This window comes from Tamandua tetradactyla, chromosome 2 (assembly GCF_023851605.1).
Source record: "Tamandua tetradactyla isolate mTamTet1 chromosome 2, mTamTet1.pri, whole genome shotgun sequence".
Taxonomy (NCBI): domain Eukaryota; kingdom Metazoa; phylum Chordata; class Mammalia; order Pilosa; family Myrmecophagidae; genus Tamandua; species Tamandua tetradactyla.
Window position 1 is genome coordinate 218,657,350 of NC_135328.1, and position 25,406 is coordinate 218,682,755.

At 40.4% G+C, this 25,406-nt stretch overlaps 1 protein-coding gene and 1 long non-coding RNA gene across 15 annotated transcripts in view; both read right to left on the minus strand.

Moving 5' to 3' along the window:
* CAMTA1 (calmodulin binding transcription activator 1) overlaps nucleotides 1–25,406 on the minus strand; it is a 964,086-nt gene that overhangs the window by 938,306 nt on the left and 374 nt on the right. The gene's annotated exons all lie outside the window — the stretch shown is intronic.
* LOC143674979 (uncharacterized) lies at nucleotides 127–25,088 on the minus strand. The gene is made up of 3 exons (XR_013171306.1): nucleotides 24,576–25,088; nucleotides 23,305–23,401; nucleotides 127–23,023 (listed from the first exon to the last, which is right to left on the minus strand). It is a non-coding gene; the product is annotated as an uncharacterized LOC143674979 (long non-coding RNA).

The window sequence follows — 25,406 nt, forward strand, 5'->3', positions numbered from 1 at the left end:
CTTCTAGTTCACTGATTCTTTCTTTTGCCTGTTCAAATATGCTATTGCATGCCTCTAATGTATTTTTAATTCATATTATTGTGCCTTTCATCCCCATAATTCGTTTCTTTTAAACTTTTGAACATTATCATCTTAATATCCTTTAGCTTATATCTATATTTTCTTTCATCTTGAATTTAGGAGGTTTGAACATCTTTGATTAGTTGTTCCAAATTCTGTTTCCTCTGAAGTTTTAATTCGTTCCCTTTGATTGAGCCATATCTTCCAATTTCTTAGTATGGCTTGTAATTTTTTTCTGATCACTAGGCATCCTCTTATTATTTTGGTACGTTAACTCTGAAGGTGTCTCTTGCCTTGGGTTTTATTATTGAGTGGTTTTGGGTTAAGGCTCTTCTCTGATGCTGGGTCCAACTTATTCTGGACCTTTTTGAGTAGCCTAGGTTTGTTCAAATTTTCTCAGCTGTTCATCAATTCTTGCCCTGGATATACAGCACAATTTTTAAGATTGCACTCTATGTACAATTGTTTCTTCTATGAGGAAAGTTTCCTTTTCTCTGTTTCTTCTCCAGGAATCTTGATCTATTCTGTTTGTTCTTATACAGAATTCTCTCCCCAGCTCCTATGATTTGTTTAAATTCTCTCACTTAGTGCCCCTTTTCCTTAAACTTTTCAGTTCTGGGATCCATCATGTCTTACAGCAGCTCAGTTCTCATCACCCTTATTTTTCTGTGAGGCTTTTCTGCCTCTGCTTTCTTCCCCATTATGGCATCACATTCTGGGAACCCAGGTGGGATCAATCCAGAAAGGTGAGTCAATCCAGAAAGGTCTATTTTGCACTGAGGTGGTCTTATACACACATTGAGCTGAATGAGTACACCTCTTACCAACAGCTCTGTTGCAGGCTCTCTTTTTACTGCTGGAGGCCCTTCTGTATGTAGCATTCCTCAGCAGCCTGTTTCTGCCTGGGCCTCTGCAGACTGGATCCCTCTGTCTGGACATGCGTGGGGTTTTAACTGATGGCTGTGAGTGACTGTATAGTCTGAGTCCAAGGCAGGAGGGACCCAGACAGTGCTATCAGTGTGTAACTCCCAAGCTGCACTGGGCCAAGTGAGGGAAAAGGGTCTGGACTGGCAGATCCAGGAAAGAAATCTCCGACCTGATCTTGGAGATTATTTTCCTTTTTCCTCAATTCTGCATCTGTGGAGTCCTCCAGTCTCTCATCCTACAGAATTCTAAGCAAGTGGCATTTGTACTTTTACTTACTGATTCTGAGGAGAGATTCTTCTAGGGGATGCCCTATGTCGCCATGTTGATGACATGACTCCTACTTCTGTTTTTCAATTACAGAAGAGACATTCCTTTACAAAATGTCTTCCATTAACCCACAGCTCTGTCTTTAATCCCTAAGAGCATTCAGTGCCTAAGACCAATCTGGTAGTTTTTCTTCTCCAATAAATATTTTCTAATAAACTCAAAATCAAATTCTATCGAGGGCATCCTTGAAGGGATGTCTGGCTTGTTCATCACGGTACCCCAGCACTACGTGCATTGCCTGGCATATAACAAAAGCCCTAATATTTATTCAATCCATGAACGAATGACATTCCCAAAAAGTTCATGTAAGGAAAAAGAATGGTCCTGTCTCTTGGCCTTAGTGATAGTGGTAGGATTCGGTAAAGGTCATTGTCTGTCTTTTTAAGTGCCTTTTCCCCGTATCTCCTGTGCCACCCTGAATTGCCACCCATCCTGGCCCACGTCTAATCGGGCTGATCTGCTATGCCCAGTAGTTGCTCAAGCCACTCAGACAGGAGTAAATGGCTGAACAGAAAGACCCTCTCATAGGGTAGATATGAAGTCTTATTCCACCAACGTTCAGATATTTTTTGAGAAAAGAACCATATTCCTTTATTCAAAAAAAAAAAAAAATCAAGCAATAAAGCAAAAGCTGCTTTATAACCACAAGAAAAGAACTAAGGGAAAACTATACAGTTTTCAAGGATATAAGCAGGACAAATAATAACAATTTTTTGCTAGAGCCCTAGCCTGCAAAATAAAAAGGCACAGTGTCTGTCAAAGAACATGCTCTGGAGATGCTTCATAAAACCAGATTGATGATATCTGAGACTGGAAAACCTTCATGTACCCCTAAACCCAAGTAATTTTATCCTTTTTCTGAGCCACGAAAAGGTTAGCAGGGAATAAAAATTATGAGGTACAGTACAAAAATATTTTGTGCTCACATATTACCTCTTTTCAAGAAGTTTAAAATATACCATAAGTGCTACTATAATAACCTCCTAGCACTCCCCTGGGATGAAGACAAAATGTAAGCATATACTCAAGTTAAAAGGAAAACACAGGGGGTGGCTGGCTACCTACCAGTGGGGCAGCCTAGCTAAAAAGTAAAATAGTAACCTCCAAGGTAACTGGGGCACAACCAATCTTAGGCTCTCAAATTGAGTTCAACACTGAGAATTGAATTCAAAAGCAAATAAGCAGCTAGATTAGAACAAAACAGCTGAAGATCTAAGAAGCTCACAGGGGAACTAATACTTATATCAAGTCTGATTTATGGCCTGAGAAATCACATTAATTGATTCACTATTACCAGAGATTCATGTAAAGCGTATTTAAAATGATTTTGGGATGAAAAAAAATTTCTTCTAGTTATGAATCACATTACCATTACAATTTTCATAAATTTAATTTAACTAGAAAGCTAGTATGCTCAACATCCTTAAAATAATCAAAGAACACTTATTAAATGTCCACATTTGTACAGATACCAACAGAACAAATCCCAGAAAAAAACTATATAAAATCTGAAATAATACCATTGTTGTAGTACTTCCTGTTACTAGTATTAACAATAACAATCTTTTTAACTCCTTGGCAATAGAGCATTGTAAAATGTCAACAAAATCAACCCATCTAATTAGGTATTCTGTTTGATATTACAATTGTATATAAACACTTTCATATATAAAATCTTATTTTGATCCTGAAAGGTTGCAGAGCGACTATTCAGCCTACCCTAGAAAGGGAGACATCAAAGTGCAGATGCAGGTATTTGCCAAGGGCCAAAGGCAAGGGACGGGCACAGCCAGAACTGGAACCAGGGCTTCCACAAAAACACACTGCTCTCTCCTTGATAAAGCATTAATGCTTCTCCACAAAGAAACACTATAAAAGTTTAGGCAGAAAAGCTAAAGAAAATGTAGACACTGAGGACTATCAAAGAACAGTATTCTAAGACATCAGGAGGTGGCTGTCCTAAAGACAAGGATAGCAGCTGGACAGAATGCTACCATGAATGCCCAGATGTTGATCTTGTCTGTATGAGATTTCCCAGGCTTCGCAAACATTTCCAGTCCATGAACCACCCATCACCTTCACTACTTGCTACTGCCCAGAAAACTAAAATGAAAACCTCACCAAAACTAAAGGAGAAGGGTGCATCAGTCGCCCAGTGGTAGAATGCTCACCTACCATGCAGGAGACCTGGGTTTGATTCCTGACCCATGCACCCCTCAAATAAAACCCTAGAGGAGAGAATGACACTTTCTTATAACAGAGCAATGAGGTATTTGCCAAGAAAATGGCAGTTACACTCCCCTGAATGAAACTCAGCAATCTGGGACCTCAACTAATTCAAACAAAGCCAAAAATTAGGAAGTAAGCCAAGACAGACTCTAGAGGCCAAAACAAATTTTTACAAAGTCAATGTACAAATGCTCACATACTTTGCTGTGAGAACAGCCTCTCCAACCTCCATGCCTTGCTTGATTACTAGTAAACTACTTGCAGTTCTAATAAGCTTGAGTATCAAATTGCCAAGCCCCAAGATTAGAAACAACATATGAGAAAGGGAAAGAAGACAGCTAGAAGTAACAAGGGACAAGGACAGTTTTGTTAAAGGCAATAAAAATTGGACACAAAGACTTGAAAGGTACAGCAGCTGGGGATCATTTATTATAAAAGCACAATACTCTACTCAAAAGGCCCTAAAAATGTCACAGTATTAAAGCACCATTCCTAACTTATGTACAATACAATGAAACCAAGTTAACTAGGAAAATGTAAGTTAAATTCCATGTGTTGTACTTTAAAATAAAGGAAAAAGTGATAAGGTTAATATAAACCTTTTTCTGAGTATCACTTTACCTTCTACAAGATACTTTACCTCATTGGCTCCTCAACAAAATCATAAAGCAAGCAGGGCAAATGCCTCCACTGGACAGGCACTGGGCTAAGAATCTGCTGGTAAATAATTCTACTTTAGCAAGGCAGATGGCTTATCAATGACAATTATAACACAGTAGGAAACTTGCCCTAAAGCAGACAACATGAAAGGCACCTCCCCAGCCTTGTTTGGGGGAGGGGTGAAGAGAGAGGGCAGGGAAGGCTTCGTAAAAAGGGTTACCAACATGACTATACTGAAAACTTTCCCCATAATTTCTTCACTTCCCAAACTTCCCTCTCTGAAACATCCTACAGGGCCTGTTTCTGAAGAACCATCCTAGTGCTTCTACTTCTACCATCTCTCCCTCCGCCATTTCCCTCCCTCCACTGAACTGCAGAGGACAGACACTGACAGACATTCGGTAAAATCCCCAAGATACCCCTCTTGAGGTTCATGCCCCTGTGAAGTCTCCTCCCCTTGAGTGTGGGCTGCAACGAGCACCCACTTCTAACCCTCAGAATATGGCAATGGTGATGGGATGTCACTACCACAGTTAGGTGACCTAATAGTCTGACTTCTGTCTTGCCAGCAGACTCTCCCTTGCTGGCTTTCAGAGAGCAAGCTGCCATGGTGGAGAGGCCCATGCAGCAATAAACTGGGGGCAGCCTCTGGCCAACAGCCCGCAAGGAACCACAGTCCCCATTCAACAGTCCACAACGTGTACCCTGCTAACAAGCACATGAGCCAGGAAGCCAGTTCTTCCCCAGTCAAGCATTCAGATGAGAGTCCAGCCCCAACCAATACCCTTAGCAGTAGCCTGAGAGTCACTGAGAAGCAGATCAGCAAGGCCAGGCCTGGACACCTGAGCCAGAGAGACTGGGAAATCATAAATGAGTCCTGTTGTTAGCAATTAAGTTTGTGGTAATGTGTTATGCAGCAAAAAACAATTAATACACACACAGTCTATCAGGTCCCAGTGACTTCTTTTTTCAACTTAGACTTCATCATTCATTTCACTGTCATTTCTACTGGCACTTTATATTTACCACCAAAATTCTTGAAAGAATTATCTACTCCATCTCTACCTCTTTCCCACTCTTTCTTCAACTCACCATCAAATTTTTAAAAATCAATACCTTTTTCTGAGTTTCCTTCTATTCAAATCTCCACAGCATTACAAAGGATCACCTCTTATGATCCTCTGTGCAAGGTATCCCTGACTTTACATCCTTCTTGCGCTATCACCTTTCTGACCATTATGCCTCAGCCAGCACTGAGTCATTGCCCTCTGGCCACACATTTCTGCTCTCAAGCTCTTCTTTTTCTCTCACACCTCTACTCTTGATACTTTTTAATTGATTCATCCATTCAACCAATAAGCACTATTCTGGGCAGGAGTGATGTAGCAATGGACAAGACAAGCAAGATCCCTGCTCTCATGGCATGTATACTCTACTGGGGGCTGTGCTGAGGGTCTCTATGTGCCCCTCAGTCTCCCTCTCCACCCTCCTCCACCCTGCCCTGTGCCCAGAAGGCTGATCTCTAGAGACTCTATCACCAGGGCTCCCTTGCACTCTGAAATGTATTGAAAAAGGAAGCGGGGAGGATGAAAAATTTAAAAGCAGGTGACGATGAATGATTCCCTAGTATTTCGGTCTGGTTCTAACCTCTCTCCTAAGTTCCAGACCCACATTTCCAATGTCATATTACACACATACATTCTAAGGTTAAACCACTTATGTCTAAAACAGAATCATATGTTTGCATCCGTTTCCCGAAAACATCTCTCCTGTATTCCCTGTCTCAGTTAATGGTCTCACCAAACTCCCAGTTGTTGAGGTTTCAAAAGCTAAGATTCACCTTCAACTCTTCTCTTCCCTCAAGCCCACATTCAATTTGTCATAAAGTTGTGCCCCTCTTTCACCACATACACACAGACACACTCAACTCTTCTCTTCCCTCAAGGTGCACGTTCAGTCATAAAATTGTGCCCCCTCACGCATGCACGTACACACGCAAAAAAAACTCAGCCATACCAGCTCCTTTCCTCATTCCATCACTTCAGACACTCTTGTGAGATGCTATTTTAAAAACCAATGAGTTTTTCCCCACTCCAGTCCTTCCTATGTGCTTTTCCATTTATTCATATAACCAACAAACATGTACTAAGCCTATCCTGAGTCCCGGGTACTCACATCTCTGCCTGCTACAGAGGTAAATCTAATTGCAGAAGAAAGAGAAGTAAGCAACTCCAATACAAATTAAAAATGTTGTGACCAGGAAAACCACAGACTGCTACTGGTGCACAAAGGAAGGACACCCAACCCAATGTGGAAAAAGACAACATCAAAAAGGCTTCCCAGACAAGTCTCATCTCAGCTGAAATCCAGAAGAGAAGGAGTCAGCAAGGCAGAGTAAGTGAGTCTGCAGAGTGCACTTAATGGAGGAAGCCACACCCTCTAAGTCAGAGAAAGAGCATATGCAAGGCCTAAACTCAAGAGTAAGTATGGTGCCCTGGTCTGAACCTAAAAGAACTTACTCTGACTTCACAGCCACGATGAAGCTGGAGCAGTAATAAGTAGGTGGTTCTTATTATTAACACCTTAAAGGCAAGTCGACTTTATCCAATAAATTCAACTCCTCTGTTGAAAAAGTCTAAGAAAGAGCCTCTCCCAGAGCAGAGAGAATAAAACGCAGACTCCACCATCTGACTTTCAAAACTTTTACTATCCCTGTCTACTTTTCCTGGCTTGTCTACCTTCAAGCACCTGGAATTACAGTCACCCTATACTCTCCTGGTTCCAACCACCATGTTTGCCTGTCAATAATTTCAGGCCAAATTCTCTCTCCTCCCAGAAGTCTTTCCAGTCCTTCCCAGGGCCTTATCATGCCACTGATAATGCTTCCCGTCTGCTCCCCCACGGACTGCACACTGCAGGCTCTGGAGTTCCACGCGGTTTTCTGAGCATGAATGAAATGAATCCTCATTTCAAAGAAAAAAAATACTCAGAAAAATATTCAATATATCAGTACTTCATTTCTAAGTGGCCAAATACGGAAGGTCACAAAGAAATAATTATTTTTTTAATTATATGAAGACAATCAAAAATCTAGACGTCTGTTGGCTTTCCTATTAACATCTCTAAATAAAAATGGCTACAAACTGCCTTGCAAGATTTAAAAACAGTAAGTAAACAAGCTCAGAGAGCTTAAGATCCTTGCTCAAAGTCACCAGGCCCTTAAGGGGCAGAGTCAAGACCTGAACCAAGTCTTAAGATGCTCTCCCAAAAGTTACAAACAGCCTGAATATAACTACAGTGTCCCCACACCTCACTAACCAGCTCACCCCATCACCTGGAATTTCCTCCTCTAATTCTTTCAATTAACTCCCATTTTCCTTCAGTGCTCAGCTCAAGAGGCCTCCCCACCCTCTCAGATTAGTCAAATCCCTTTATGATCCATTACATTTGCCTTCGTGGCATTGCAGCACAGGTGTCACGTTACACGACAACTTGATTAATGTCGTTTCTCCTGTTAGCTTCAGGAGGACAGGGACTGTCTGTCCTTCCCTGTACCTGGCATGCACAGGCACTATATATTATTATCTGTTGAATAATGAATTGACTCAAAAGCATAACAATAGCTGATGTTCACGAGGCCCCGACAGGTCAAGTACCTAGAATATCTTCTGATGCCTCCAATAATAATAATTATTATTATTACTATTTTAGTTGTTTTATAAATTTTAAAGTAAAATTTTATTGCAACATAGTATTTCAATATGTATTCATTCATACATAACATGTGTTAGTTCTCTATTAACCCCTATGTGTTAAGCAGAATGCCAATTTTTTTCTAAACACACAAGGCATCAACAAATCTTTAGATCACAGGAACACACGCTACAAGAAGCCAACCTACAATCTATATGGAATAGCTATATGTTCTCTTCGAACCTTAAAAGTACAACTTCAGCCTAACAGTGAATTACTGGTTTTGCCAAGGAAGACTAGTATAATAAATTAAAACAGTATGTTAAGATAAAATGCTTGAATACTTGATTTAGTTAGTAGATCCTAAGCAAATATCAGATCCATAAGAAGGATTTAACCCCCCCCAAGCTGATTCACCAGTTCAACACAATCCCTATCAAAATCCCAGCACCCTTTTTTTGCAGAAACTGACAAGCTGATCCTAATATTTACATGGAAATGCATGGGACCTAGAATAGGCAAAACAATCCTGAAATAGAAGAACAAGGTGGTAGGATTCACATTTCCCAATTTCAAAACTTAACATCAAGCTACAGTAGTCAAGACTGTATGGCATGGCCTAACAACAGATACACAGATCAATGGAATAGAACAGAGCCCAAAAATATATCCTCACATTTATAGTCAACTAATTTTCAACAGAGTGCCAAGATTAATTCAACAAAGAAAGAATAGTCTTTTCAACAAATCGTGCTCAAACAACTGGATACCCACAGGCAAAATAATGATGTTGAACCCCCTACTCTACAACATATACAAAAATTAACTCAAAATGGATCAGAGGCCCAGATACAAGAGCTAAAACTTCAAAATTCTTACAGGAAAATGCAGGCACGAGTCTTTGTAACCTTGAATTAGGCAGTAGTTTCTTAGATATAACCCCAAAAGTATAGACAGCAAAAGAAAAACACAGACAAACTGGACTTCACCAAAATTTAAAAGGTTTGGGCTACAAAGAACACAATCAAGAAAGTGAAAACAACCCACAGAATAGGAGAAAATATATGTAAACCATATATTTGATAATGGATTAGTGTCTAGAATATATAAAGAACTCCTACAACTCAACAATAAAAAGACAAATAACCCAATTTAAACAAGGGAAAAGAATTTGAATAGAGACATTTGTACAAAAAACATATTCAAATTGTAAATACACACATGAAAAGATGCTCAGCATCATTATTCACTTAGGGTAATGCAAATCAAAACCACAATGAGATACCACTTCACACCCACTAGAATGGCTATAATCAAAAAGACAGTCAATAACAAATGGTGACATGGATGGGAAGAAATTGGAATTCTCAAATACTGCTTGTGGGAATGGCGTAGCCATTTTGGAAAATAGCCAGACAGCTCCTCATGCAATTAAAACTCGAGTTACCACATAACCCAGCAACTGCTCCTAGGTATAGGCCCAAAAGAATTGGAAAACCTATGTCCAAACAAAAACCTGTAAAGGAGTGTTTACAACAGCATTATTCCTAACAGCCAAAAACTGGAAAACAATCCAAATATCCATCAACTGAGGAATGGATAAACGAAATGTGATGTATCCACATCAAGAGTAGTATTCAACCACAAAAAGGAATGACATTCCTAATTCAACTGCAGAGTCTAGTTAATATAATAATTATATTCCCTATATAAACATTATAAACATTAACACAGTTTTTCCAGTGATACCTCTGCTACCACACTAATGAAAAATGTTAGTAACAGATACTGAAAGAAATTAACTCCCAAAGTAAATTAAAAAAAAAATGTTAATAACAGGGAAAATATTGTGTTTGCAGTGAAAGGGTATATCAGAACTCTGTACTTTCTTCATGACTTCTTTTAACTTTTTTTTATTATATAATATAACCTATGTACAAAGCAAAGAAAGAAAAAAGCAATAGTTTTCAAAGCACTCTTCAATAAGTAGTTACAGGACAGATCCCAGAGTTTGTCATGGGCTACCATACCATACCATCAGCTGAGACTTTTTCGTCTAGCTGTTCCAGAACATGGAGGCTAGAAGGAATATATATTTTTAATCATCGCAACTGACATTTTTTTCTTTTTGTGAAAAATAACATATATAACAAAAAAGCAATAAATTTCAAAGCACAGAGGAACAATTAGTTGTAGAATAGATTTCAGATTTTGGTATGGGTTACAATTCCACGATTTTAGGTTTTTACTTGTAGCTGCTCTAAGATACCAGAGACTAAAAAAAACATCAATAAAATGATTTTACAATCACACTCACTTGTTAAACCCTAACTTCTCTGCATAACTCCACCATCACCTTTGATCTTTCTATCCCACAGTCTTTAGGGTTATTTGTGCTATGCCCACTCTAACTTTTTCATGCGGTAGGGAGATGAATCCAGTTGATGTTCTGGAGAGGCTGGCCCCTCTAGGTTTCAGGACTTATCTGGTCCAGGGACCCATTTGGAAGTTGTAGATTTCTGGAAAGTTACCCTAGTACATGGAATCTTTGTAGAATTTTCTGTATTGCCCTAGGTGTTCTTTAGGATTGGCTGGAATGGTTTCGGTCAGGGTTTGGCAAGTTATGACAGGTAGCAATGTCTAACTGAAGCTTGCATAAGAGCGACCTTCAGAGCAGCCTCTCGACTCTATTTGAACTCTCTCAGCCACTAATAGCTTATTTGTTAAACTTCTTTTCCCCCTTTTGGTCAGGACGGAATTGTTGATTCCATGGTGCCAGGTCTGGATTCATCCCTGGGAGTCATCTCCCACGCTGCCAGGGAGACTTTCATCCCTGGATGTCATGTCCCACGTAGGGGGGAGAGGGCAATGATTTCACTTGCAGAGTTGGGCTTAGAAAGGGTGAGGCCACATCTGAGCAACAGAAGAGGTCTTCTGGAGGTGACTCTTAGACATAACTAAGGCTAACATACGCTAAGCTTCTCCACTACATACATAAGCTTCACTAGAGCAAGCCTCAAAATCAAGGGCCTGGCCTACTGATTTGGGTGTCTGTAATATCTGACACACTATCAGGGGGTTTCCTGGTGGTAAAGTTTAATAGTTCCATATTTTTTCTCCCATCCCTCAAGGGACTTTGCCAACACTTTCTGATTATCTGCTTAATAAATTCTAGGATATATCCAGGTATTACATTAAGTGATACAGGATTAAAGGCCCTCATTCTTATTCTAGGCTCCCTGTGTTTCAATTGTTTAAATGAGCTATACAGATAGGTTGATTTTCTATATGATTTTTCTGTATACCTACAATTACTAATAAATTTTTTTTAATGACTAAAAAAATTTTTTTAAAGTAATGAAGTACAGATACATGCCACAACATGGATGAACCCTGATGTTATGCTAAGGGAATACAAAAGGCCACATATTATATCATTTTATTTATATGAAATGTCCCCAAAAAAGCAAATCCACAGAGACAAAAAGGGGATTAGTGGTCCCTAGGGCTGGAAGAGAAGGGAATGAGGAGTGACTGTTAATTTGTATGGGTTTCTTTAGGGGAAGATGACAATATTCTAAAATTAGACAGTACTGAGAGCTGTGCAATTGTGTAAATACACTAAAAACCACCGAACTATATATTTTGAAAGGGTGAATTTTATGGTATGAAATTATATCTCAATAAAGCTATTATAAAAAAGTAATCAAATCCCTTTAACTGCTAAAAACTACTATTTTCACGGTTATGCTTTCTTTAAAATATCATACCCTTTTCTCCCCTGTTAAGCAAAACATACTAAGTACTGCTTTTTGGAATATACTCAAGGTCATCACTTTGCAACATCAACTACTAAATAGCTGCATATTCAGAGAATTCATTGATGTGCAGGCCACTAGTACTTAAATATACCTTCAAACTACTGTTCTCTTAGTGCTTCCACCTGTCTTCTATAATTCTGTTTCCACCTTCTGCCACTAGAACTCAGGAAAAACAAGAGATTAGAGGCGGGAAGGACATAAGAAGGAAAACTAAAGAATGTGCATGCATGTGGCCACAGACCCTTAGAGAGAGGCACAAAGCAGAACGCTTTCTTCTCCCATACCCGCTCTCTAAAGGCAATGTCTCCCTTTCTTTCTTAGGATGTGTATCTCCTACCTTATAAGTTTACTGATCCACAATAAAGGGAAAAGAAAGGAAGTCTACCCAACTGACTGTGGAAATCCTCAGATGACAATGACAGCCCCCAAACTGCCTAATTCTACCTGAGAGCCACCCTAGGGTAAGTGACTTCACAGACTATCCTACTCAAGAGTGTTCTGTTTTATCCCAGTTCGAAGCACAAGTTTTGGCATCCTAATTACATTCCCGGCTGACTTACCTCACACACACCCAAGCTGTCTAGGCTGGCTCACAGAGGACTTCTGGCCTCTTACCTGTAACTACAGTGAAAACTTCTCTGCAAAAAGTTCCTACAGCATAAGAAACCCATTCTTAAGGGTAGTTCAGTGGTATAATGCTTGCCTGCCTTGTGGGAGACCCAGGTTCAATTCCCAGTCCAGGCACTTAACAAAACAAACAAACAAAACAAAAACAAACACTTCCCAAAACAGGCAAAAATTTCAGAAAATGCTGCTGCAGTAACGGGATACTCACATGGAAAAAGAACAAAACGTGACCCCCCGCCACACAGTATACACACATTCTTGGAGTCAATAGTCTCTAGTTTACCGATACCATTTGTCACAGACAGAGTGACAGGTTCCCCATCCTAGGGAAACAAAGCACAGGCTAATAAGGGGGGTCAGTCCAAGTCTCATTTTGAGCATTTTAAATCAGAGACACTGAAACCAGAGTCAGGTGATGACGAACACTGAAAGTGGAGTGAAGACACACGGGAGCCATGATTAAGCTGTGGCAGGTCATGACAACACAAATATTATGGTGGAGCTTGGAAGCTTCATGCGATGGAGAAAACTGGTCCACAAGATGAGACAGGAAAATAGGACAAACAGAAGAGCAAAGCCAAGGGCCAGTCCCTGAGGGATCCCAGCTCAGCCCAAGGGGTCTCCAAAGGGAAGGTCTGGTTCAGACTCTCCAGGTCCCACTCCCACACTGCCCAACGGCACCTTAGTTCCTGCCCTGAGAGGCTTGAGACTGCTTGCTATTCTTATACTAAAACCTCCTTCACTTAACCTAACTTGAGCAGCTTGTGTACCTTTAAATTAAAACTGCTCTAATACAGGGCCTACTGACCTTCCCCAACATCAACCCCAAGCTATGTGTATTTCCCAGTGTCCACTAAGAGCCTCAGACATTTCTGAATGAGTTAGTCATTTCTTTTTCCAAGTATAAATACTGCAAATATAAAAACCCACCTAAAAACCACTTTCTGTATAAATGAACCTCAGAGCTTGATTGCCATCATTTATTTTCAAAAGCATTCTGAAAATCATGACTGTTTTCATTTCTATTAAACAATCAGTGTCTGTCAATGCTCTTTGATCAAACGACCAGGACAAGGAAACTCATCGGAGATGGTGCTGAGGGACAACAGTGAGAAGACAGTAAAGAGCATCTGCAACCACCTGGAGCAGCACCAGAGCAGTTAAATTCATCCTTGGTTCTCCTAGACATGGCCACAGAGGCTAGAGAGGCCAAAAATACTGGAAGAGGACAGACAAAGCTGTCAAGGGTGCTTAGGCCACTTAGCAAGGTCACCATGATATCCATATTTTCATCAGAAGGCTCTCCTATAAGCAACAATGAGTCGTACTTAGAATAATCAGATTTAGTATAGAAGAACTGATACTTCTCTCCTCCTAGAATATCTGGAATAAACCACAGGGCCTTGCATTTGGTTAGGAAATCTATGATCAATTACTGGAGGATATCTAGGAAGAAAGATAAGTACTTCAAAATATGGAGTACCCACTCACCATCTCTCTACTTGTTACAACTTGCTTTTCAGCACAACAGCCTCTACCAATAAAACAAAATGAAGGAGACACCTCCACCAGAAGCTTTGTCAAAACAAATGATGATTCAGCCAGCACCTTTTATAATGGCAGAGATGGAAAAGATAAAGCAGAGAATGTTTTATCAAAGAACTTTAACATGCCCCCCAGTATCTTTAAACATGGAAGAAACTTTGAAAAACTAAACTATATTCAAGGCTTCCCCAAGCGCTGGACCAACTGTAACCCAAACGGTATGTCCATGTGAAGGTCCTATTACAGTGGACCTACAAAAACTCTCCAAGCCACATGAGTTTCTTAACAGGAAGAGTCTTATTTACTGGCAATCTATACATTTTAATAAGTCATATTAAGTAACTTCAGAAACTATAACTAAATGTATATAAATAATACTACCTTGAATATAGAAAAGTCTGAAGTTCACAAATACTTTTTTCAACTGTTACCATATATCACTCAAAACTGTTTTCTTCAAACTACGAACCCTCATTCATATCTGAATAAAGTCCTTAAATTAATCACAGAGTAACTAAGCAGATTGAATATTTTTATGCTGCGCATCATCTTGAACAATTTTTTAAACAAATTAACAGACCTAAAAAAAGTAAGCTCTCTATGTATACCAGGAAGATGACTGCAGCTCAAATTCCTCCCACACAGTTCCAGTTAACGTAGCAATTCTTGACCTGGAGCAAGCAAGCACCTCAAAAGGAAAAGACAGAGTTATACAGAAGAGCTGCATACCAGCAAAGCAAGTCATAAAGCAAAATTCCATACTTCCACCTCCATTTTCTTATAATCGCAAAATTTAGAATGGAAAGTTTAGAGGTCAGCACAAGGACAACCCTTTACCCAACACATGAATCCCCTCAAAATTATTATTGACTCATTCTACAATGAAAGCTGTGGTCGGAGAAAAGCAAGATGAGGAGAACTTGTGCCAGAAGTGAAAGTGATGGATGGAGAATTGGTGCACGGAGAGGGAGCAGGCTTGGGAGGCCAGGAGGGTGAGCCTTCTGGCACCATGGCCTATGGGGACAGCAAAGACAGCAGAAAACAACCCTCTAGTGAGGGATCCTTGGTCCAGTGCACCAGTGCTCCCGGCTCTTGAAAGAAAACAGTACTTGAGTGGGAACCAAAGTGGGCTTGTTAGAAAAGCCATCAAAGAAGCCAGAAGGCTTCATGGGTAGAAGACTAACCAGTCAACTGCTCGGTTCAGAGTGGGACAACAATGATAATCTTGATGCCACCAGCAATCTTCTAAACATTGTTTGTTTTTTCACATGGGCAGGCATCGGGAATCGAACTTGGAGCTCCAGCATGACAGGCGAGAACTCTGCCTGCTGAGCCACAGTGGCTGCCCAATTAAACATTTTGAAAACTGTTATCAAAGCCCACACCTTTTCATAAATCCTACAGTGGTAGGATTTGGGAAACGAGAGAGTTTTTTACAAATACCCTCTATTATTAAATATTCCTTTCTTCAAATACTATTTATAAATGAGTTCCTGCTTAGAAATCAAATTTAAATAATTTGAAAACTAGTTCTTACAGTAATAACAAATGTCATAAAGTTATCTTCAAATGCTTATTCACAGTCTATTTACTTTTATTTTCTTTTTCTTAGTGTACCTACTTAAAGGTGAAAGCCAAATAACAGACCACTTGCCTATGTTAACCTCAGACAACTTGGTTCACCATAAAGGAACACAAAGATCTAGTTACATTTTAAGGTTGGGAGGAGACACCATCTCTGAGCTGTCATGATTTCAGGAGTAAGATCAGATATCAATCAAAATGGTTGCAGTTCGAATCATCTACTCTAACCATGAATTATAACTGAGCTGAAATGATGATGCCTACAAATGACACATCTTATTTCTCATGCTTCCCAGCAATTAAATATCTAGAAAGTCAACAAACCCCCAAGAAAGCGGAGAAAATGAACTTTTTAAGAGCTCACCAGTCATCAACTGCAGGAGGCTCGAAAGATGCCACATGCCAGAGGCTCGGCCTCAAACTTGCCCCTGCAGAGAACTCCAAATAAGATTTCTTCAAGTACTGTTCGCACACAGTCCTCAATTACAAGCAGTGACCTCCCTGGAGGAGAAACCCGAGTCAACAGCTACAAGAGAGTACAAAATGAAACCCTACTCCAACACAAGGAATGCTATGTTAGTTCTCTAATGACAACAATAATATATTAAAAATTATCATAATAATTTTATGATGACAAAATATTTCAAAATCAACAGAATACTCAGTATCAAAATTTGTAGAACATAATTGAATCTCAAGGCCCAACCACTCTAAAATAAAGTAGAATCCTCCACTTTAGTCAAATTATAAAAGAAATGCTACTTTCTGACAAAGGAGCTACAACATAGCACTCACCACATGCGAGAACAAAAATTTAGCGTCAATATGTTCCCAACACAGCTCAATCCACAAAATCATGAGATAATTAAACTGACTGTTTTAGATTTCAATCTGTTTGGTCAGAAACCTTATCCAAAACTACACTGATGCAAATCAGGAGCAACCACAGCTATAGCTATATAACAACTCCACATCTTATCTTTTGTTTTACCTTTTATCATTGATTTATGGGCTGACTGATGTTAAACTGATTTGTGCACGTGCCAGAAGTCAGCTCAGGAATGCAAAACAAGAAAAGAGATTCAGAAGAATCAAATTCATGAATGAAAATGCTGACGTCATCGTTCGGCTCCCAGTAGAGCTGAGAGCAGCATGTGAAGGAGCTGGGGATCTTTTGGGATGTTAAATCACAGAGTCATTCAGTAAAGGAGATAAAAGGAAAAGCCCTGGCTCAGAAAGAGGGAAGGAGGGAACAGGGGGTAATTCAGAGAAAAGCTGTATTAACAGCCTTCTCCCCAATCCAAAAATGAAAAACATCACTGTGTAGAGTATAACGTCTAAACCACTGAAGTATTTCAAGCTAATATTAGAGGTAATTTTTTTAAAGATATGGTTAGTCATGACTCTAAAGAAACAGAACACTGACCCCAATTCCAGCCTTAAATCTTTTACCCACCACACAGGCTATCATTCAAAAATGAGTGCTTAATATATCTGGACGAGCTTTATTTCTTCATTGAAAACTACCTGGAATAGCCATAGTATACCTAACTCTGAGCAATTCTGGATATAACAGTGAGGGACTCTGAGCAGAGGTAAGATATTGGAATGTTTATGTGAGGCGGAAAAAAATGTCTTTATCTAATGATGTAACATAAACTAATAAAAAAAAGAGATTATAAAAATTTTATTTACCCAGGACTATTAAAAGCAGCTAGTGGTGTAGATTTTTCATCTCTTGGCAAAACTGAAAATCCAACTAATAATACAAACTTCTGTACAGTTTAGACACAATTTACTAAAATTCCTTTTATTCCAGACACTTATGCAACTGATTCCTAGATTCCTAATGCTTCCTAGGAAATTTAAGATTATTACATCGTTTAAAAAAAATAACAATGAGACTTATATCCTAGGAACATCTAAAAAACACAAAACTACAAGGGTATTCTCTCTTTTTTACCATTCACATGGCTTAAAACAGCCATTTATGCAAAATGGATTTTTTTTTAAATTTAGGCAATAAACAATTTTGCCAATGAACATTTTAAAAAGAAGAGCTTATTAAGTTAAAATGCAAATACGCCAGTTTTATCTGTAAATCTAAAATGTTAAAAAGGAATCATCTCACATTTCCACCACAATATTTTTGATAGAACATCACTACCCCCTTGTGGATTCACAATAAAAAATCCTTATCTGGAATCTTCACTTTTTTATCTTTCATTCTGCTGAACTTTCATTAAAGTTTATATTTCCTTTACTAAGAAGGGCTGCTTCTACTTTAATTACTCCTAAAAAAAAGAGAAAAAATACTTAACATTTTAAAATAACCAATCCCATCACCTTCTTTATCTTTTAAACATTCCCATTTGGGAAGCATTTTTTATATATGTATATTTATCAATTTAACATGGTAAACACCCAACATTCCATTTTTTCTTAGAATATCTGAATTTATACTTCCAGTCACCACTCTGGGATTATTTTTAATGATAAATGGTTAATTTTTTCACTATAGCATCTTTTTTCTATCTGATAATTTCACACATGTACTCATTTCTTTTTACTGCTCCCAAATGACTTGATATTCAAGTGCCCCAGGAAACCAATGGGGCACATTCATCCTCAAAAATGACTTTTTGGAAAAGGATTAAAACCAAGTTCTAAAAATATTAAACTAACTCACAACTGTATTACTCTATACTTTCAGAAATGCCTCCTCCCAATCTAAGCGAACCCTGATGGGGAAAAAAGATAATATAGCCTACTATCAAAACTGCAAAGAAAGGCTTTCTTTTTACTTTCTTTTTTTTGTAACTTCTGTTTGTATCTGTGTCACTCTAACATAACACACAGATAATCTGTGTGAAAACGCACTGTGAAAAAGATCAAGTAAATTTAAAGAGCTGGTTTATCACTTGTTATTGACTGCAGATTTAGTTGAAAATATAAATCATTCCTGCAATAACTTGTAGGCTACACAGAGAAAGTTAAGAGTCCTGACTGGTCCTACTGCCATTATTGGGCATTATTAGCATTCCATCCTCACAGATGTTAAACACAAACGTAAATAATAATAATTGACTATTATTATAAGACAAATGCCAGTATTCATTCCAATGGCCAGATAGGAGTAAAGGAGAAAACTAATCCATTTTCAAGTGTTTTTGGGTAAGTAAAATTATAATCTTACTTTGGGGTAACTTATAAGGAAAAATGGAAGAGACAATGCATAATCTGTTGAATGAATGCTCCATGTCCCAAAAGGCTTTTTCACATGTCATCTCCACTGAGACGTTATATCCAAAAAGTACCAAAAGTACCAATTACACACCATGTCCAAAGTTAATGACTGAACCGCAGGGCAGGAGCCCTCGGAGCTGGCCATAATCATGTTTTGCTTTGGGGGAATGTTGCTCTGGGAGATGCTGCTGCTGTTGGACTTCTTTTGGAGGAAAGGTAGGGTGAAGTGTTTCAGATGGCTTTGGGAAATAAATGAGATTAGTGATGAGAGTAATGCTATTTAATTAGCATGTAAACATTAATGCTTAACTATGAATGCATTTAGACATGTTAAAAACTCAGTTCCAAATGTTTCTTGCAAAGCATGTCACTGAGTGCACATCACTACAAAACTACAGCACAGAGAGCAGGGTTTCAAACACATCTCCAACCAGCCTATCTCCCTCCCAGCCAACAGTCCTCTGCTAACAGTCCAGGAAGGGCTATGATACTTGAAAGGCCTGGTGAAATTTACAAAAAAAAGTTGTGGCTGCATTTTCCCAAATGAGCACAGGTCTTGGGTACAGAGAACAAGGAACTGTATCAAGGATTAGCAAAACACTGGGGTCAATCTGGAAAAATCATTAAAAAAAAAATATCTCTGGGCCTTCCATCTTATGCAACTCAGTTCAAAGTAAATGAGCAATCCTCCAAAAAAAGAAAAGGGAAATAATATGGCTGACACATAGCCTCCCTTTGCAGTAAGGTACATAACATTTTTCAGTACAGGGCAATGAGCTAAAAAAGTGCTCAGGAAGCATCACCAATCTTTACACAAGGAAGCCCGTGATCTTCCACAAACCATGGCACTCAACACACAAAGGTGCAATACAACCTTAGAGATGTACAATCAGTGCACAGATGGCTGTAAAAAGGTAGTAAATTACCCTTTACTTTGTCTTACCTTACAGAAAAATCAAGGACCGCTGTCCATTGTCACTATATACAGAGAAACACTTTTCCTATGCATGACTGACAACACTACAGGATGAAAATCGATACATATTCACAAGCCCCTCTTTCTGATGGCAAGACGGTAACACATCTTAATCCTAAAGCTAACAAAAATTACCTACTTATCCCTTACAACACAGTGGGTGCAAAATAAGAGATCTGATAGCGTCTGATCAACTTACTTATATCCTGAACCTGAACCTGATTAGGTATTTTTAAAAAAAGAAAAGGCTAAGGTAGATAGATTGCATGCTATAATATGAAAAACAGAGGGAATGGCCAAGCCCTCTTTGTCCATGTGACTTGAGGATCACATGGACAAAGATGCAGAGCAAGGACATATCTTGCTCTCACACTTGAACACAGCAAAAACTAAAAATAGTACTCACAACAGGCAAATCAACAAGGAGAAGACCCCATACTTCCTTGTAAATAAAGATGAAGTTGTATACTCCTTGACCGCGCCCAAACAAATAAACCATTATCAAGCCAAAGAAAAGGAAGGAAGCTGACTAAACAGCAACAAAAACAAATTTCCAAAATTCCACACGGGGAGGTCCAGATTGCAGAAGAACCTAATGATGGCATCTACGACCCAGGATGACATCTACTTACAAGAACTAGTATGGCCTCTTGCCTTGTGGTTTTAAGTCCCATTCCACTGTACCCATCCTTAGGGAAACAAGGAGTAGAAACACTGCCTCACTGCTACAGGACACGAGGCATGGTGAACATATCTTTCTACTACGAGCCATAAAGGCTATCAACACAGACTCACAAATACTTTTGTACAATAATGATGACAGGGGCAATAAAAGAAGCCTTTTTATGTGGGAAAGGGCAAAAAAATAAAGGAAATGCTAAAGAACAGAAAGAGGTAGGATTTAAGTCATCCAGAACATCAAATTTTAAAAAGGTACATGATATTTTGGAGAATGATCTATATAATGGAAAATACAAAAGAAACACATATGGACACATCACACATGCCCTGTCACTACAAAAAATATTCAGTCACAAGTTCATATGAACAAAAAGACACTAACACAAAACCACATACCACATCAATCCTACAGTTCCTCTTGAGAGTAGAATACTAGTAGAACTGGTTTCTATATACATTGTGAAAAGGGGGAAACTGATTTAAAAGAGGAGGCAAAGAAAAGGTGCATTTCACATTAATTTTTTATCATCATCATTATTTATACTTAACCTGCATCCAAAAAGAATTTGAGGCTATTAAAAAAAAAAAAAAGACAAAAACCAGAATCATTAAAAAGCAAAAAGTATTAAAAGCCACATAATAAGGAAAAGCAGTGATAATTATACCAGATATCTAGGCTCAGAATGGCCACAATTAGGCATTAAATTTAGATATAACACTTCCTGGCAGCAAAAATGTAACAGCAACTCATATAGCTCTTACTATCTGACAATATGAATATACCAGTTAATCAGAAGAGAAAAAGATTTTTCTACCGCTTCCTCATACAAAAGATACATTTGATTTTATGTTCCATGCAATACCTAGTATACTGCTGATGATCAAGTGCTAAGCATACCAGTCAACTATGTATCTAAATGACCCAAAATTTATGCCTAATTATGAAGATGGTCGACTTTACTTGTTTACACACAGACACACACACCTCAGTCTCTGAGAAAGCTGTTAAATGCCTCTTTCAGTCCACTCTTCCCACCATCCCAACACCTGCAGGGGAGAGTGGAGGTAGCACAACAGTATGTTTTCGCAAGATTAACAATTTAAAAAATTAAATTAAAAAAAGGAATTCCTTATAACAAACATTAAAAAACAAAAACAAGACACACTGAAATGTTATTCATACCAAAAGACTCAACTTGCAAAGTCACAAATCCATAGATCTTCCTGAACGATTTCAGTGATGTGAGTGTAGATGTAAAAACTTATCCCCAAAAGCGCATATTCAAAGAGCCCACAAAGGAGGGAATAGGCAAAACTTTATAAAGGGAAATGAAGAAAACAGGAGAACCACCTTCTGTTGCTTTTTCTATAAGGAGTCAGGAAGTATGACAGGTATTCACAGAGAGGCATACCCCCTAACTTTAGGAAATGTGAACCAAGAATGACCCAAAGTAAGGAAGGAGTGAGGGAAAAAACGTTAAGCTGCATGAGGAGATATCTCAAAATCAGCCAGAAAAGGACTGCAATCCCACCAGGACTCAGAAGCTGACACCTGGCACAAACAGGGAACGAAAATAATGCTACCTGGCTCTTAAGAAGAGGGGAAAGTCTAAAACCTCCAAGGCCTAAAAACTAAGGAAATTGAAAAACATGGTAAATAGTATGCATAAATGTCTCAAAGTGTGAGGAAGAACAACTCTACTCTTTTGAAATGAAAAACCTGACCCAATCCGACCTTGAGCAGAGGTTGCTGTGCATACATCAACATTTTGAAGCCACTCAACAATGAAATGGAGAAATCCAACATTTCCCAGAAGCTGGATAAGTAAGGTGCTCAAGAATATAAGGGAAGAGATTTACCATGGGTCATCCAACCTGTCAGAACCTCTGGGGGGGAGGGAGACAGGGAATGGAAGAGTGATGTTCTAATGGAAAACCAAATAGCAAGATGTGCAAGAGAACGTGATTAAGAACCTGGCTAGCTAGACTTACTACAAGAGAACACCTTACATTGGAGCAAGAAGAGGCAAAAACTAATCTTCAATAATTGAGGGAGATGGATGGCACAGAAAGGACGACCAAGTCAAACTTCAATGAAAAGGCTTACTTTTGGACACCAACCTCAAGCATGCTCCTCTTACTAACCTTCCTGTTCCCTTCCCACAGGGCCCTGAGCATCCTGCTCAGCAGCAAAGGCTCCTCATGGTGGGAGAAGAGCATGGAAGGAACAGCACTGGAAATGACTAGAGAGTACTGGGTGGACTCCAGCATACACAGCAGGTATTCAACTCTCAGTCTTTCCAAGGGTCATTAATACAACACCCTAAAAATTCGCAGTTCCATCAATATGATTCCAGATATGGACAGCATAAAAACAGCATAGAAATTTAAAGAAACAAAGAAACAAACAAAAAAAAACCGACAAGGTCAAAAGTTCTACTTTCTGGCCATGGGTATTACGTCCACTAGATAACTCAATATGAATCGAAAGGCAAAATCCAGAACTCAGCCTTATGCTGACCCTCTAGATGACCATATCTTTTGACTCACTAAATCGAAGTGGAGGCAGTCTCCTTGCTGGAAGAGTGCTTGAAGGTCCTAATGCTCAGAGCCTGACAGAGCTTGTCATGAAGGATGAGGCTCCAAACTAAGTCAGAGAAAAAGCAAGACTGCAGCTAAGTGACAGCAGGTAGCAACCATTCCAAGGTGTGGGAGGGAAGGAAGTGAGGGAGACCAGAGGACGCAGAGCCCCTGGCTAGAGCACACAGGGCCCAAGAGTCAAAGGAAAACAGTGAAGTACATAATTATGATACTCACAAAAAAGACTTTAAGAATAATACCTCCCGCCCTCTCATCAAATATCAAGGGCCTTTCCAAAGGTCCCTTTGCCCAGTGTTCAAAACCTCTATTTAAACGGTCAAAATATACCTGGGATGTATTTATGATCACTCATTCCTCGTCGGTCACAGGAAAGCATATTCTTCTTAACCTTCTACTGCTTGCCCAAAATACATCCATCTTTCCTCTACACTACAGCAAACAAATCAAGATTAAGAACTTTTCACCTATGCAAAACCAAGCAGAGACTACCACCCCTAAATTCAGAGTGCCTAAGTCTGGGGAGATATGAGCAAGCACTCTACACTTAATATACTCAGGGACTTGGTGGACGTTCGAGATGCCATTCTGCTTATTCGGTATGGTGCAAATGACAAATGAAGAGTGGTCAGAACTGGCCATTTACAGATGATTCTTCAGATTCTTCTAAGCCTGCAGGGTTACCTTCAATAGCAGTTAATATACCTCTATCTAGATTCCTATACATATACCCAGAATGGGCTTTCTTTACCTATGTCATAGATGTGACTTCATCTGTCAATACATATGTTATGTGTATGGCCAGGTAAATGAACACATAGCATTCTTAATGATCTCTTTTTCACCAAAACAGAACCAAAAGAGCAAAAAAGACAGTATTCAAATTTCCCCTCCGCCTGAAAGCTACAAGAATCAAAGAAAGGTTTGGATCCTAGGCCAAAAGCAGGTTCTCGTACAGCAAGGAGCATGCAAGCAACCCCTTCCCGAATGGGATGTAGGAGACACGGGTATCTACACTCCCTTTTCTGGATGCAAAGGCATATGGCTTCTTCTCACCCGGCCAACATGAAGACAGTAGAAGAAAACTAGAAAAAAGTCAAGGTAACAGGGCTCACTAAATATGGCTGACTAGGAAACAGAAGCCAGGAGACTATGAGTTCCTAAAAAAGAAATAGGAAGTTTATTTCCAGTGAAGGTTGAAAGGCTCTTGAATGTTCAAAGTGGGGTTCTTACTGCACAGAAGTAAAAAATCAGAACACCAAAAAACAAGGACACAGAAGCCTTTTCCCAGTGGGGTACACTGTCAACTGGTGAATGCTGCCTCCACGTAGGACACAGGAGTAACTGTGGAAGGGAAAATACACCCTTTTTTCCCTCAAACGGAGGAGTAATCATCGTGGCCCCTTTTTACTCAGGTACTCGGCACGCCGGAAGTCCTGTCCTACATCTTACTGGGGCGCCCACCCCTCACCAGACAAGGCACCGGAGGGGAGAGAACACAGTGGGGCAGGTGGACACGTGGGGAAGGGAGCCGGGCAACGTCTAGTTTTTTTCTTAGGAAGAAGAAGGCAACGCAAAGGGTATTCAGGAAATGAGCTCACCCCAGCCCAGAAAAGTGTGCGAAGAGTGGACGTGAAATCTGTGAGAAGTATGTGGCTTCCTTTTCAGGGAGGACGTGCGGGCTGCCCGGGGCCCCCACCCCCCGCCGCTGGGTGAGGAAAGAAGAGCAGGGGTGGCCTGAGTCCCCGAGTCCTAGCAAAAAAGGGTCAAAAGATAGTGTGCAGAGGCCCCAAAAGGTTCCCCAGAAGACAAGAGGGTGAGACGGACCCTTCTGCCAAGGAAGGATCAGGGTCACGGAAGGTAAAGGGCAAGGGAGGATGGACAGCCTCGCTGGCCAGAGCAGCGGAGACCCCACCCTCCTGGCCGGAAGGGGTGCAAGGGCAAGCCGGGCCGGGGAGCGCCGGCCAGGGGCGGGGATGCTGCGCAGGCCCCCTTCCCGGGGAGTGAAGGGGGAGGGGTCGCACGCGGTCCTTCTGCCCAGGGGCGCTCAGCAGGAGGGGGTCCCCCTGGCGGGGAGAAGAGCGGGGAGCCCCGTCCGCTCCGCGCGGCACCCACGGGGCTGAAGGGTGATGCTGGAGCGAGTCTGTCTGGCCCTGCCCGCCGGAGATCCAGGGGGCCGGCGAGCGCTGAGCGCTGAACGCCCGCCGCGGCCGCCCGACGGGCACCGGCCCGGGGCGGCGGGGCGCGGGGCCAGCGGGGGCCTGAGGCGGCTAAACTTTCCGCCCCGCGGCCCCCACCCGGTACCGCGCCGGGGGAAGGCGGCGGCCGGGCCGGCGGGCTGGCTCGGGAGCCGCGGGGATGCCCAGTCCGGGTGGGGGAGGCGCCGGCCCTCGCGGCTCCTCCTCCTCGCTGGGCCCGGCCCCCGCCCCACC